Source organism: Protopterus annectens, chromosome 5.part0, assembly GCF_019279795.1.
Source record: "Protopterus annectens isolate FY-2018-M chromosome 5.part0, PAN1.0, whole genome shotgun sequence".
NCBI lineage: Eukaryota > Metazoa > Chordata > Ceratodontiformes > Protopteridae > Protopterus > Protopterus annectens.
The window spans coordinates 390,817,074-390,834,601 of NC_056735.1; the positions used below are offsets into that span (position 1 = coordinate 390,817,074).

General features: G+C 42.3%; 1 protein-coding gene across 3 annotated transcripts in view; it reads left to right on the top strand.

Annotated features, from left to right (window-relative positions):
- DCAF6 (DDB1 and CUL4 associated factor 6) overlaps window positions 1-17,528 on the top strand; it is a 2,031,218-nt gene that overhangs the window by 267,071 nt on the left and 1,746,619 nt on the right. The gene's annotated exons all lie outside the window — the stretch shown is intronic.

Here is a 17,528-nt window from a genome sequence, read left to right on the forward strand (position 1 = left end):
CTTGTACCTTACTATCCATTCCCATAAACAAGAGCTGCCAGTTTCTCAGTAAATGTATTATCATTTATTGGTGTGTTCCCACATATGTTTAACTGTCATAACAGATGCCTTTTTAATCCGTACTCTTAAATACTTCAGCTTATCATGTCCCTATAAATATGGGTATTGCTGAACCAAGTTATGAGTGGGTACATAATTTACAGCTATAGCCTTTTTTTATCTTCACTAATTTTATATCCTGAAAAGACTTAAATCTGCCTCATAATGTTCCACAACACTGAGATGTCCCTTTCTGGATTTATCAAGTACAAAATAATGTTATCTGCAAATTCAGATTAATAAATTGTTACAAGGTTAACGGCCCAAGGGGCCTTTCTAAGCCTATCCAAGTTTTCCCTGAAAGAAAAATAATGTCCTGTATCCAAATAGGACATTAATGGTCAGGCATTTATAAGCTACCTCTGTCCATAAGGGACATCAGTGCCGGGTCTGGTGTAAATTTTCTGATGTCCTTCAAGGATGCATCTGCAGTCATCACATATGGGTTGTCCTGCCTCAGGCAGCCCCCCGGATTCCAAAAGTTCAGTCCGTCCGTCGCTGATGTCGATTCTTTTCCTTCCGGACGTCAAGGCGCCTGGTATAAAAGCGCCAGCCGACGCCATTCCCCATCCACTGGTCTAGGTTCTGCTTAAACTGGATGATAGAGGAATGCAGCTTCACATGGATGAGAAGCTTGTTCCATAGGAGAAGCGGTCTCTGGGACACATATCTGTCTCTCTAGTATGTTCTGTTTAAGTTGCAGACAAAATTCAGGTCTCTAGTCCTTGTATTTATGGTACTCTTTGACTTACAAGTATGTAGGAAATTCATAAGTGAAAGGTTTGCAGATGCCTTGTAAGCCAGCCATAGATCGCCTCTCAGCAATCTGCAAGAGATTGATTTGAGGAAAAGGGCTTTAAGGCACTCTGCATAAGGCAGGTTTGTTATGTCTTCTATCCTTTTTGTGAGGAAGCTCTGAGGTTGCTGTAGTTGCTGCATATGCCTGGTTAGGTACATAACAAAGGGGAGTATTGTACTCTATGATTAGTCTGTTAAGGGTGAAGTACAGTGGGATAATGACCTCTTTGGACCTAGATTCCACGCCCTTACCTATAAGTTGTGCAACATAAAAAGATTTCCTCGCCACTATGGCCACATGGTGGTCACAGGTAAGGCTATTGTCTATGTGCATACCCAGATCCCTGACCACTGGATCGAGTCTTTGGGCTTATTATAAGCATGGCAATTAGCTGGGATGGTTGACTTTTCAAAGGATACAGTTATGCATTTCTTAGCATTGAATGTAAGACCATGGCTTTGGCAGCATTTGTTAGTCAGAGGTAAACCTTCTTGAAGTATGTTGTGTGCAGGGGAGTCGATGATAGCCCCCCAGCTCACAATCATGTACATACTTAGTCAGCCATAAACATTCAGCATTTGCTTTCATTTCAGAGAAAAAGATACCAAAAAGGTGGAGGCCCAGTACCGAGCCTTGGGGGGGACTCGGCTAGTGACTGGCCTCTTGGTGGTGGTGGTGAGTGAGCCAGTTGGCTATCCAGCAGGTGATAAAAGGGTTTATACCTAAATTAGTGAGCTTGTCTATAATGCTTATGGGGGGGGGGGGGTATTGTATCAAAACCCTTGGCCAGGTTGGGGTAAGCAGTGTGCACAGTCTTACCTTCCAACATTGCTTTGGTGACCCTCTCAAAAAGGTCCACCAGATTTAATAGGCATGACCTTCCTTTAACAAAGCTGAAATTGTGATGGGTCCAGCTTTTGTCGGTTACCTGTGTCCTTATTTATCATGCCCATGATGATTCTTTCCATGGCCTTACATATGAGGCTGGCAAGACTTATGGGCTTGCAGTTACCCATCTCAGTGATTGGAAAACCTTTGGGCAGGGGAATGATTGTAGCCATCTTCCATTCCTTGGGCACAAAACCTGACTGAAGGCTGTAGTGATTCAAGTGGACTAGAGAGGTCAGGTTTCATGCTATTTATTAAGCATCCTGGGATGTTATTGGGACCCATCGATGCAGTGTTTTTGGTCTTGGAAAGTGCATTGATGACTTGTTCCCTAGTAATAGTTGGGGGGATTGTGGTATGCATTATTTCCTTTGGACTACTTCAGGGGAAAGAGTGGGGGGAGAAATTTGAGCAGACTCTTTCAGCGAAAAGGTTGGCAATGGCTTCCGGTTCAGTGTGAATGATGCTATGTACAATAAGATCTGCGCATTGTTTTTGTATTTCCCCTTGAGGTTACAGACTTAGCTGTAGAAAGCTTAGTGGTTGTCCTTTGCCAGAGAAGCTATTTTTTCAAATTTAGCCTATGAAGTATTAATTAATCCTCTTAGATGCCTGTTTAGATTGGTTGGGAGCTTTTAGTATGTATGGCTTTGTTCCTCTGACTCTTGGCCAAGATTTTTTTCTTTTGTTGTATAACCAATTGATACTGTGATTCTGACAGAGTGGCTTGTCTTTTGAGCTTGTCTTATTCTTAATACAAGTGGACACAGCTTGCACTGTACTGCTATCAGTATGGCTGTACAGAGATTTTGTAAGTAACTCGGTGTATACTGTGGTGTTTACTGGATTTGGGGTGCTTGGAATTTAGCCAAGGTATCACTTAGAGAGGGGTTAGCCTTGGAATAGTTCTTAAGAGTTTTTGGTTTCATTGAATCCCCAGATTTAATTTTAATTTCAGGTAATGCTGCCTTATGGTCAGATGAGCGAAGACATTACTTTGGGTGAGGAACTTCGGCCCTCCATTTCCTTGAGTACAAAGACAAGGATGTTTGTACTCCTGGTAGGAGAAAGGACCAACTGTTCCAGGATGGTTGGTATTAAAGTTTAGGAATCATTAGGCTTGTGCATCAGAAGTAGTGTAGGATTCTCAATCTATAGAAGGGTGGTTGAGATTCCTCATGAATATTGCATTGGGTTGAACAGTAAGGGACTCAAGTACATTGAGATAGGTAGTATGGGTTTGTTGGGGCATGGAGGGGAACCTATAGGCTGCAAGTATATAGTGTGAGACTCTATTTATATTGGGTTGCACATATATGAGCTCCAGTGGGTCATGCACTTGAACTAGTTTGGGTGTGAGTTTGGATTTAATATAGACTGAGACTCCTTCATCTTTAGTTCCCTTCTGTGCAGTAGCTAGTCCAAAGTTGTGAAAGGCATTATAACCTTGCATTGCTGGAGTACTCTGCATGACTTTAAACCATGTTTCCATTATTACACAGATGTCTACACTCTTCAGGGAGAGGAAGGCTTGCAGGAGTTTCTTGTTAAGATTTATAGCACTGCGCAGTGCCATCTTCAGATGTTCCTTCATAGGTTCATTGACACCCACATGGACTATGACAGAGTTATACTTGTATCTGTGTTTCAGTGACCTTTATGCCTGTGTGACTTGACAAATCCTAGTCCTGGAAAGGCAGCTAACCATGACTGTCTTCTTACTCAGTCTGGAAAGAGAGACATTATAGAATCATATGATGAGGAAATTTGGCTTTGCACTGATTTGCCTTAAGGGCATAGCAGTAGTGGCATTGACTGCAGTGTTACTATGGGCAGCTGTGGATGGTGTTTTAATGGAGTGTTTACATGATTGCTGAGTACCCTTTTTTGGTTGTACTGTGCAGGCTATTTTAATTTTTTATGAAAGCAACCTGTAAGTGTCTCAGCATAAGTAGTTTTACATGTAGGGGCTTTACCTTGTGCAGTAGGCATTGTGCAAGTGTCACTGACAACCTCTATTGATTAGTTTTGGTTGTATGAATGAGTTTTACCTCTCTCGTACTTTAGGGGCTGGAATCAGCGAAGTCTACTTGGTGTACTAAAACTGTGGGCATTTCGAACCATGACGATCACAAGGTAGTGCACTGATTTGTATTCAATAAGCGTCTCTACACACTGTGTAGAGCCATGCAAACATAGTAAATACAGTGGCTTGCTAATTAGAGCATAAGCAGCTGAACTGCGTGCTAATCAACCAATCAAAGATGGAGGAGCTTTTCAACAAGCTGTAATCCAATCATGTACATTCAGTACAGGTTTTGGCATCAAATTCCTAAACCTATTGCAATACAGCCATGGAAACTACACAGAAAGAATGTTAGAGGCTGCTGTTGCTCTTCTGCATGTGTATGGGCAACAGGCCCAAGTCTGTGCTGCTGCTGCTAATAGACCTCGGCCAAGAAGGAGAAGTGTGTTTAGATCCCATTTAACTTTTCATGGTCTGCATGAGGTGGGAATAGGCCGCTATAGTGCGGATAGAGACACACTACAGGAGTTTTGCAACCTCTGTCAACTGAAACCAGGGCAAACTAAGGAGAACCAATACCTGTGGAAACTAAGGTATGTGTAGCAAATGAATGGCAGATTATTGCATTCTGTTACCTGCTAATGCACCTAAATAGAAGGTGTGTGAGTTTTACAGCAGTGACATCAATATCTGCCAAGTCTGACTTATGTCAATAGATGCTCTTTATCAACTAATAGACCTCATGCATCTAAGATGCATGCAGTACAGAAACCTGTAAGAAAGCACTACAGTTTTCAAAAGAGCATCACAAACACATGTATACTAAGCACTCAGTTAGCTATGCACCCTGTGCATCAGACAAAAGACTTCTGAATCTCTGAATCTAAACTGGTACTGTTTGGGTGGGGCAGGAGGCCAAGGCTAACGCAAAAGGTAGTGAATGTGTGCGAGTAAGAAAGACAGGCAGGCAGAAATTTAGATAAATTATCAAATACCCAGTGAGATAGAATGAGCTGCAAGCCTCACAAATGACCTATGTACCTGTTATGTATGTGTGAGTATGGGTACTCAAGGTGAAACGTGTGTGTGTGTGTGTGTGTGTGTGTGTGTGTGTGTGTGCGCCTTTGTGTGTGTGTGTGTGTGTGTGTGTGTGTGTATGTGTGTGTGTGCGTGTGCCTGTGTGTGTGTGTGTCTGTGTGTGTGATTGTTTGCAAGAACACAGCCAAGTGCTATGCTAGCTCTATGTCCTGGCATGTTGGACAGGTATGAGCAGTGCATGACAGAGGTAATAGTTCATCGTCGTTACCCCCAACTGTGAGAACTGGCTCTGCCAGGAGTTGCACTGGCATGTCCATGCCCATGGTCAGATGTGGTGCTGCTACCTGAATGTGATTGATGTCTGCTGTCTGAGTTGTTCTCACGTGTATGCACTGGATCACGACCCCATGGCCTGCAATGTCTAAGTGTAGACACCTCAATCACTGATGGAGCAGTGGTAGTAGTGCCACTCTGGGAGTGTGATCAGGCATGGCCATGTTGGCTGACATCAGGTGATGCTGCTGACCTATGTCCACATGGATTTTGTCACCCTCCCAGCAGATGTTCCATCACAGACACTGCCCATTCCATCGTGCCATTCACCTGATCCATTGAATTGGCCACATGGCAGAGGCAGTCATGCATGTCAGCCAATTCCACATGTACAACCCTAAGTATGCCTTCAGAAGCCCTAGTGGAATGTGCCTGCACCTCCATGATGACCTTAAACATAAGTAGAGTGGCAACTAATGACACCAGGATCAGGTGGAGGGTGGACAGCAAGCCTCCTCCTAGTACCCCTAACAACCCTCCTGAGTGGCACCTCACCCGCACTTTGGCCAGAGTCAACCACACTGAAGTAACAGTAACCACACTACCCTGATTGAGTGTGTCAACCTCCACCTGTCCAATATTGGAGGGCTGAATGGAATAGGTATGCATAGACCTACTGACTGTGTCTGAGGGGAAGTACGGTGGATGTCTGAATGTCAGCCTCAGTGTGAGATTCAACCTCTGTGCCTCTGTTTAGACACTATCATCAGAATCTACCGATACTCCAACATCACCCAGTAACAGTCCTGCATTTCCACTGTCAGGATCACCTGTGATAATAAGCAACAAACACAGGAGTGAAATTAATACTGCAGTAAATATTTAAAACAGTGTATATGATAACAAACTAACACTGGTCCCACTATGGCAAATTGGTACAGCAATACACACACTCATTACACCCACCTCACACATACAGATAAGTGCGTATATCTGACAAATGGTCATAAATAATCAAAGAAAAATGTTTGGCTTAGCATGTGCAGATGACTCTACACTTGGTAGGAAGGATGGTCCTGGAAGAAATGAAGAAAGGTAAGGATGCAAATTAAACATCACAATTGGAATAACACAGTGGGACAATGAATACACAGTTTGACCTATATGTTCACTAAGAATACTTTTAACTGAAACACATCAGCACCAACATCAGTCACATTTGGTTTGCAGTTTCCACTGAGCTCTTTGGATGTCTGACAGTGGACTGGAACTCTTCATTTGGAGTCAGTGGGGGCTCAGTAGCAGGCCCTCCTGTAGCCAGCTGTTCATGGGCAACTGCAGCTGCTGTTCTCCAGGCTGATGAATTCATATCAGTGGCCCAGTGACGCACCTGATCATACTTTCTGGTGTGTCCCTTTACTGCATTGACTGCATTGACATTATTCACTAACTGGTTCCTAATCTGCATTCTGGCAGCCATATCCCCATGTCCTCTCTCAAGCAGAAAGGTGCCATGGTGCCTGAATGCCTGCACTATTACATCATTTTCTGAGTCACTGAAAGGGGGTTTACATGGATTTTTATGCTTGGGTGCCGTAATCCTAAGAGACATAAAACAGAGAAGGATACATCCCATAAATAGCTCCTGACTAAACTCCTGCTTATATACACATATTTTTCAACATTAAGCACTGGAAACACACATTTCAGTTATTAAAATTGAAGGTTATGTGGTTCTACCACATCACACTCACACACAAACCAATGTTTGGTCCAAACCAAGGAATACCACTTTAGTAATGTATTCTTTCCCATTGAAATTACAGGATGGTTACATTTTTCAAGAGAAAAGCACTTGAAACACACTCTTGGCAACACACAAATGGTAGGTGGCTCACTCACCCCCAAACCACAAGCAAATAAATGTTTGTACAAACCAAGGAATACCACATAATTCAATTTGTATATATGCGATCAACACGATTCTCACAATTTGTACAAATTTACAACAGTAAAGTCAGTTTTATAGGATTCCCAGTCACCTCTCACTGTGCCCGCCACTCCCCAGGAGGTGCCTCTGGGCCACCTTAGAAGCATAACACCCTGTGTCATTTGACATAGTGCATTACATATGTTCTTCGTGTTTCACTGTTGCAGTCATCACACTTGGGTTATCTGCCTGCAGATAGCCCTCAGTTGGCCCAAATACCAGAGACTTAGTATTTCTGCGTTGGTTGCTGTCACTCCAGGACTGACGTCAGGTCGTCAGGGGTATAAAAACAGGCAGCCAACGCCATTACATCAGTTTTTCAGGAGCCCCCCAAATAGGGAGCTAAGTTATGGGGAAAACACCACCAGTAAAAAGTAAATACCAATACTCCAGAAAGGGGTGAGTAATAGGCATAGAGAGGAGAGAAAGAGAGAGAGAGAGAAAAAAGGGAGCTGGAGAGAGGGAAACCAGGACTGCAACAGTGAATACACTCGAACATCTACATTTATGGTAAGTGTACAGGCAGATAACCCAAGTGTGGTGACTGCAACAATGAATACACTCGAACATCTACATTTATGGTAAGTGTACACAACTGTACTTTCCCTGCAATAACATAGAAGATTTTAAAGTAATTTTAACAATAACACGTGATGAAAGTTAATATTGTCAATCTGAGAAATGTAAATGCCTGCCAAAAAATGCCTTTGCCATCTGTAAACTATAATAAGTGCATATAGATAAAAGTTCCATTTTCTACTGCATATATATGTATATCTATATATATATATATATATATATATATATATATATATATATATATATGTATGTATATATATTATTTGCCTTGTTTGCATGTTACAAAATCTAGAATGTACTTGGAAAATACAGTCATACCTTAGCAAAATTAGAAGCCTTGTCTGCAGATGTATCAAAAGGAATAGCAAAATTAAAAGCCTTATCTGCAGATATATCAAAAGGAATAGCAATATTCTGTTTTCTCCAAATACACAAGTTTCCTCACCTTCAAGTTCCCTAGCTACACGGTTACCTTTTCATGGTGTAGATTAAGGCCTCTGAGCACAGTGAAGATGCAAATGAGGTGTGAACTCATTAGAATTGCTGAATACCAAACTTTTGACTTTGTGAAGCAGGTGTAAAACATAGTGTAGGCACTACTTAACTGTTAGTTGCTAGTACATTGCAACTATGAATGATTAGTTGGTGGGAGAAGGAAGACACAGCAACAATTCAGACTACGTTACCTGCATTGGGTACGTCACCCAGGATACACTTGCACAGAGTAAAAGTAATTTTAGCAAGATTTTAAAATGGAACTAAACAGCACACATTTATAATTTTTCTTCATTAATAGCCAAACTCTCCCACCTTTTCTGAAAAAATGTTTTTCACTGTTGTGCATTTTTATTATTCGTTTAAAGGACAATGATACAAAATGCACTATAGACTGCATGTATGAGAGTACAGCACAGACAAGAGAAGAATGAATATAGTACAAAGAGAAGACAGAGCTGCACTGGTGCAAACATAATCATAAATGGTTATGTGTTGAGTCATTGCAGTAAATATGTAAACCCCACATGTACAAAAAATGGTGTACAAGTGCATATGCCTTGTTAATGCTGTGGAAGGAATGGGAAGATTTTTTTGTGGCAAAAGAGATAAGACACTCTTAGTGTGTTTTGTAGGTTCATTAGTATGATAGTTTAAATCCAGAGTTGTGTAAAATTGATTTACTACCAAAATGTGGAATGGCATGTACACAAAACTAGAATGGAAGAATGCATCTTCTCCAGTTTCTGTAATGTCGTTCTGAAAGTGTTTGAACCCACATTAGCGAATGGTAGTGTACATTCAACTTTCTGATAACAGATTGCACTACAGTGGGGATAGGGAAATTTACCCTTTTCTCACTGTAGTGCAATCTCGGAGTTGAAATATATAATTTGCAGGGGGTATGTGGGGGGGTGCAAGGGGGCTTGCCCCCTGCAAAACTGTAAGCACTTGTGCCCTAGATGTACAATTCATACGGCAGGTTCAGCACAAATGCCTGATGGTCTGTCATCACCTCCTGACATTCCGAATTTGGTCGAATGCAGATATCGTGATGATGATTATTGACATTCCATTAAAGTGACATTGCCAAATTTGGAATGTCAGCTTGATTGAGTAAGTAAATTTTTTTTGATTTTCAGCATTTTGATAGTAAACAGTAAAAATCTGTAACATGTTAAAATGTATTTTGCAATTTTTTTTCACCTTAATATTAATGTTTGCATGTCGTGAGGCTTAGCGCATGTTTGTTTGTTTGTGTCTTTCGGCTTTTCCCGGTTAGGGGTCGCCACAGTGGAACTCAGGTCCGCTAATGATTGGCAGTTGATTTTTACGTACCGGCTTGCCAGGCCTGACGTGCAACCTTCAACGAAGGTATGCCCATTCACGCATGTCTCCACGCAGAAGACGCTCTATGAACCAGACAGCATCTTACTGTGAGGCGACAACGCTACCGCAGCACCACCACCGCGGGTTTGAGGCTTAGCGCAAGTACAGTGCATATAAATATTTTAAAATTAATGGAAGTTGCTTTTATGATAAGGACAGCTTTTGAATCAACTTTGTATATAGCACACCTAGCAAACATGATGAAGCACACAGCATATAGCATATGTAGGTCATGGTTCAAGTCCCATATTTTTCTTTTAATGGCAAAAGTTACAGCTTTTACAATAATAATGCATGTTGGGCTTTCCCTATCTCACTTGTGCATTGCTCACCTGTGCGCAAACACGACGTAATGCCAGACACAAAAAGATGCATTTGTAGCTTTCAGAAAAAGATACATTTTATATAATTTGCTTTCCATCGCTCAGACACCTTGAGGCATTGCGCAGTGTTCAGCATGTATACAAAACACCTGCAGACAATAAGGAGACCTTGTCAGTTTCAAAAAGATACATTATTGTATGTGTAGTCTTCCACTGTGTAAACACACTAAGTGGCATTGAGTGGCAGTCAGCACTTGTACACAGTAATGAGTGTAAAAAATACACCTGCTGCCTGTCTCTCCATGTGGTAACAGGTGTAAGTTAAGGGCCACAATACAGTTGAGCCAGAGTTCTAATCCAGCAAACTCCAAGTTTTAGGAATGCTGTTCCACAGTAATTTATATAAAAGTTAACAATAAAAATTAACAATAAAAATAATTATACATAAAAATAATTATGTATAGTAAATAGATTGCTCATATACATTATATATATATATTTATATATGTATATATATATATATATATATATATATATATATATATATATATATATATATATATATATATATATATATATATATGTCTAACAGTGGGTATCAGCACAATTGTGGTTCTACAATTAAACATTTATTTTCTAAACTTTCATGTTACACACATACATGATTAACCACTCAACTTTTTAATATGTGTGTGTATATAACTAATGAGCATGTTGGACATTCTCTGTGGCAATGAGCACTCTTTACAGTAATGAATGCTGCCCAATTTTCCCTGTGGCAACTAGTGTAAGTTAATGACCACAATATAGGTGAGCCAGGGTTCTAATCTAACACCCTCCAAATTTTTATTAATGCTGTTCAACTCAACATTATTAAAAAAAAAAAAAGATATATATATATATATATATATATATATATATATATATATATATACACACACACACACACACACACACACGTGTATATATATATATATATATATATATATATATATATATATATATATATATATATATATATATATATATATATATAGTTGTACATAATAACTATGTATAGCAGTGGATATCATACGAAGTATATGTGTTACTGAAAGTATCCTGGCATTTATGTTTCTGTAATTAAGACATCCTTCTGTTCCCATGTTGCAGTATTCATAACATGAGGGATTCCCCGCCTAGGCGACCCGAACATCCAGCCAGTATGTCAAAGACTTAAGCTACTGCTAGGTGCGTGCGACATTACACATAGGATGTAGCTGATGTAGGCCATAAAAGTGAAGTCTACACATACCATCCTCTGAATTCTTCTGAACTTCTCTGCCACCAGCTTCTACCATTTGTCTGATCGCCAAAGTTTTTCTTCATTCAGATAAGTGCCCCATTGGAGAAAATGTATTTGTGCTTTTGCTACTGCATGTTTGCTTGAGGTTAATGTCATCCAAGAAGGGCAAGTGCCATTGTGGAAGACAGATTCCACATAAAGACAGTCACGATCAATGTCTTTTCTGTCTGGGGTCCGCTCACAACTACAAGGCTTGCTCCATTTGTCAGGCATTCATTCCTGAGACGTTCTACAGATGTCTTTCGACCCTTAATGTCTACGTAGAGAACCAGAAATTAAAGCAGTTAGTGCTGTCTATGGAATGTGCTTTGGGTCCGTCGGGTGCGCCTCTGAAGAAAGTAAAAAAGGTAAGGCCTGAATTTTCGGCTGTGCCTCTGATCCTGGATATCCCTCTCGGAGCCAGTGAAGGCCTGGAGGTCCATACAGTGCCTGGTCCTCCTCACTTGGTGGGAACTAATTTAGAAGCTGCTAGGAGAGTTCCTTAAGCACGTCTGCAGAGGCCTCGCAGACATCCATTTCAGATGGTAAGGGGAACCAAGGCTTGGTTCTTTAGACATACCTCTCAGTACCTCTCCTGCCTTAATGATTGAAGGCTTGTTGACATACTGCCAGAGACTAGGCCTACGTCAGCCCAACCTTTCCAGCCTAGGGCAGATCATCCACTTAAGAGTAAACAAAAACATGTTTCTCCTGCAAAGGAATCTTGAATGCCTTTTTGGCACTCAGGCATTCCTCTCTTCAGTCACCTACTATTGTATCAGCTACACGCCCTTTACATAGGAGTGCTACTGTGGAACAAGAGACCTCTGAAGAAGATGATTCATCTTCAGCTGAGTCCTTGGCCTATTCTACACAGATCGACTCCCCCCAGGTCATGCTTCCTCTGAGGTTGACTCCAGTGGTGTGGGCTTCCCTGAAGAGGGTATTTCCTTTGGTGAGACTATCACTAAGATGAGGGATTTTTTTAAATGGGAAAGTTCTCAGTTTTCAGAGATACAAAAGAGGTACTCTAACCTCTTGCAGATGGACTCTTCCCTTCTGCTATCCCATGTGTTACCATCCTTTCAGGTTGCCTTTCTTTCAACATCCAAAAGCCCTGATTCTCAACCTCCTGCACCCAAAAGGCCAGGTTTTATAAAGTCCCTGAGGGCAGTCAGTTTCTATTCAGATGCCTCCTGCAGATCGAGCTGTAATTTCAGTATCTGTGGATAAAGCTTCTAGATTGCTGCTTTTCACTACCCTTTTGCCATCTGATAAGGATAGTAAAATGATGGAGACGCTTGGGAAAAAGGTCTACACATCTTCCTCTCTGGCTTTTGGGGCCATTAATTATCAGACACATATGTCTAAGTTATGTATTGGCCCTGCTTTCTCAGATTTCTTAATTGCTGACAGATGTTCCAGATTCTGCAGCCAAGTCACAACTCTCTTTCCTCCTAGCACTTTCTTCTCGGCTTACCAGACACTCCATTAGATGCAGTTATGGTGCAGCAGAGGTCTGTGCAATATCTGCAGCATCTGGATTGTCCTCCAGAGGTATTGTTGGCTAAGACTGCAGCCTTTGCCTGAAGATTTTAAGGCAAAAATAATGGATGCACCCCTGGACAATTCTTCCCTTTTTGGTGCAAATGCTGCTGCCATGCTCAAATATCTCCACAACGGGAAAGAACCCTGTTCCAAAATATCACTGAAATTATCCATCCAAGCCTAATTTTATAAGAAAAAAGACCCTAGCTTCTTCTCACCCTCACAAGAAGGGCACACGCAGGCAAACTCCAACTAGGTCTCAGACATCTTCTGCCCAAAAGACCCCCTTTCCAAAAAAGCCAGGTAGTCTGTGACTACCTGGCCATACTCACAGAAATTCCTCTTTCCCAGCACCTTTCTCGTTCCCTATCAACCTGGACAAGCGTTACCACAGACAGCCAAGTCCTGTTTGTTGTCCAACATTGTTATTTCATGACTTGAAAATCCATAGCTCCCTTTATGGGCATCCCACAGCCACCAATGAACCAGATCTATCTCTTTCCACTGGTGATTCAATACTTGATCTCACAGGGGACCATACAGGAAGTTCCCACCATGGAAGGAGGAAAAGGCTTCTATTCTAGGATGATCTTAGTCTCCAGGAAAGATGATCCTTGGAGAGCAGTTTTAAACTGGTCCCAGATCAGTCTTTACCTACAAGTTCCCAAATTCAGGATGCTCACCCTACAAACCCTGTTTCCTCTCCTGCTTCCTTGAGCCTTTCTGGTTTCCCTAGACATCAAGGATGCATACCTTCGTATTCCCATTCACCTTCTTTTCATGAAGATCTTACTGTTTCTGTTTCTTCCTCTCATTTTCAGTTTTATGCTTTGCCCTTTGGACTCTCTATGGCTCCAAGGGTATTCACAAAGTGTTGGCTCCTGTTGTTGCCTTTTGCATACTACAGGGAATTCTTATCTAGCCTTACCTGGATGACCTGCTTATTCAAGCAAAACATCCAGACAATCCTGTTCCAGAAACTTCAAACTGCCCTCTCATTGCTCATAAGCCTAGGAGGTACAGTTGTCTACAGGTCCACTCTAACCCCTTCTCAGCATCAAGTTTTTTCTGGGCTGCAGGTTAAGGACAGACCTTATGATGTTTTTTCTGCCTCTGCAAAAAATACAATCTCTGCTGGCTTTCTTCCAGCAGTTGCTTCTTTTTACCTCAGTGACAGCCAGAGAGTTTCTCAGGATGCTAGGGCTCATGGCTTCTGTTATTCGAATGCTGTCAGACTTCACATGCGAAAGTTCCAGTGGTACCTGAAAACACACTGGTCTAAGCATGCTCACCCTCTGGAGTTTGTCCTTCCACTTCTACAATGCCTAAAGAAGGAATCTCTTTGGTGGATTCAACAAATGTCTCAGAATCTAGGACTTCCTCTTCAGCCGCCACACCCAATTCAGAAACTGTTTACAGATGCCACAGACCTGGGGTGGGGAGCAGTCTTGGGGAACCTAAAGGTCCAAGGCCTATGCTTTCCTTCAATAAGAAAACAACACATCAACATCAAAGAGATGAGGGCTCTGATTTTGGCCCTTCAGGCTTTCCATTTATCTCTTCAACCAGGTCCCTTGAAACTGTTCACAAACATCACCACAGTACTTTGGTATGTGAACAAACGGGGGGGGGCAAAGTCATACCAGTGTGCAGGTTAGCACTCCAAGCCTGGGAGATTACCATACAAGCAAAGGTCACATTAACAGCTGTTTACATTTCTCAGCTCATAATGTTCTAGCAGACACACTTAGCAGGTCCATGACACATGTCCATGAATGGATGATCCACTGGGATGAGTTTCTGGACATTCTCCACTGGTGGGGAATGCCTCGGATAGATCTTTTTTGTCTCCCGTCTGAACAGACAACTTCCATAATTTTGTCCTAGAGTCCCACATCATCTGGTATGGAACGTGAACGTCCTATCATTCTCATCAAAGGGGTTGTTTCTCTATGCATCCCCTCCCCCCTTTCCACTTATTCAGAAAGTCCTGCTGAAGATTCAGCAAGATGACCCAAAAATCTTGCCGGTGACTCCCTTTTGGCCAAGACAACATTGGATGTTCATCATGTTACCTTGCTGCAGTCATCACACTTGGGTTATCCTGCTGACAGGCGGTCCCGCAGTCGGCCAGAGTTCCAAAGTCTTCGTCCGGCATCGGTTACTGTCGCTTCCTCCCTGACGTCAGTGCACCAGGGGTATATAAGAGGCATCCAACGCCATTTTCTTCAGTCTTTCTTGCCGCACGGTGCCCGAAGCAGAAGCAGTTCGCAAGTGCCAGTTGGCCGACACCTGAGATTTTCTAATCAAATTTCAGTCCGAAGTCTTCAATAAAGCTAAGTACCCCATTGGGGAACCTTTTCTTGCCTCAGTCCAATGTCAGAAAAAGTTAACAATTGCATTTCTTGTGGGAAGCAAATACCTCATAAGGACTTCCATTCTTATTGTATTCCTTGCCTAGGCCCAGACCACGACGTCACAGGTTGTCGGTTTTGTGCTAGGTTTAATAAATGAACTATCAAACACTGTTTTGACTTCGCACAACATTACTTTGGTAGGAAATTTAATTATATCATGCCGTCGGAGCAGCCGACAACCGGCATGCATAAAAAGCGCAAGGATAAGGACAGGCAGCCTTGAACCAATCCAGACTCCGAGGCCTCTGCTGGGCCTGTCACCGGTTCTCTGGTTTTCAGTGAGGCACCTACGGAGCCCTTGACAACCATGGAAATGGAACCCCAGACAGCTTCGGATGCTCAAGCGGAGTGTGCTAGGCCGTCGCAACCATCTTCATTAGGCCCTTCCGACACCGGAGCAGAAGGTGATCCTGGTGCAGTAGAAACACCTTCGGTTTCAGAAGGTGTCTTCAGACCGACTACACTCGCCATTAAATCTTATGCTAAGCTAAAAACTCCATTAAAACCAAAAAAGACTGTACATCAGTCTCCTGTTCAAGGCCCCATGCCTAAGAAACAGATGCTTAAGATGGATGAAGATTTGATTTCCCTAATCAGGGGTTCCCATCCCCCTCCTGATAAAAGGCCAAGACAAGAGGAGGACTATGCTTCCTCTGGCCAGGTTTCCATTTCCTCAGATTCTTCTGTGGAATAGGATTATGCTTTTCCCCCTTATGAAGATTCCGATGCTGAAGACTCTATTCCCTCAGCATCTCCCCCTGAAGACTACTCCTTTGGGGAAATTTTACATACCATGAGGGAACATTTCCACTGGAAAGGCCAGGACTACTCTGATTCTAAGAAAAGGCTCCGAGAGTTTCTCTTACTACCCCAGCACAGACCACTTGTTATCCCTCCAGTTTTAGATATTGTGGATGATGTTTGCTTAGAGTCTAGTCTAAATCCAGACTTCCTACCTCCTGCTCCAGCCAAACCAGACAGATACCACAGAGTACCTGACACACACAAATTCCTTTATAAAAGCCCTCTGGCTGACCCAGAAATTTCCCAGGGTCCCAAAGGGGCTAAAGCTTCTATGGCTAAAAGTCCTGTACCCTCTGAAAGGGATTCCAGAGCTTTAGATATATGGGGAAAGAAGATATACACCTCAGCTACTCTGGCTATGAGAGCATTAAATTGTCAGTTTCACATGCTGAAATATCAGCAATTCCTAATGTCTCAATTAAAACAAAAACTGAGCACACATTCTGAACAGGCTGAATTCAAGGAAATGCAGGATCTGTTGCATGCAGCTGAACAGGTGGGAAAACATACTTTACAATGTGGATTTGATTCATTGGAAGCTTCCTGTAGAGCAGCTGTTACTGGGTCTGTCATACGCAGACATGCTTGGTTAAAAGAACAAACCCTACCTGATCATGTTAAAGCAAAATTATTGGATGCACCTTTACAGCTGGATGTCTTATTTGGTGCCAAAGCAGAAGAGGTTTTAAGGAAAATGGAGGATAAGGCAAAGTCTATGCAGACGGTCAAGGATTTTTTACAGGTACAACCCCTTCGTTTCAGCAGAAATTGGCCAACAAAAAACTGGTCCTTTCCAGCTTCTGACAGACCACAGAGGGGCAAATACAGATGCCCAAGGGGCAGAGGTCAGTCATAAGGCCCTTACAAACCTCGTCAATGGGGTGCCACAACCCAGAAAGGAGGTGAAGACAGGCCCCAAGCTAGCAGAAGACAAACACAATGACTCAACCCTCCAACTACCAAGCAAATCTCTCTTGGCAGCTGCCTTGGGAGGAAAATTAGCACTTTTTGCAGACAACTGGAACATCATCACAAAAGACAAATGGGTCCTAAACATTGTCAAACAAGGATACAGATTGCACTTTCATACCTTGCCAAGGATAAAAGGAATGCCAAACCTGCCACCAAATCAATGGGCAGAGGCACAAAAACAAATTACAACTCTCATGGACGAGAGCCATTCAACAGGTACCTACACAGGAGCAAGGACAAGGATTTTATTCAAGACTCTTTCTAGTCCCCAGAAAGGACAAAGCATGGAGACCCATTCTGGACCTTTCAATTCTGAACACCTATCTGCAAGTACCAAAATTCAAGATGCTAACACTACAGCAGCTTCTTCCTATGCTGGGCAAGAAGGCCTGGCTAGTAATGTTGGATCTCAAGGAGGCATACCTGCATGTCCCTATCAGACAAAATTGCTGAAGATGCCGCCGCTTCATTGCAGGTTCAACCCATTATCAATTCTCTGCACTGCCCTTTAGCTTATCTACTGCGCCCAGGGTCTTCACAAAATGCCTGGCACCAGTAATTGCA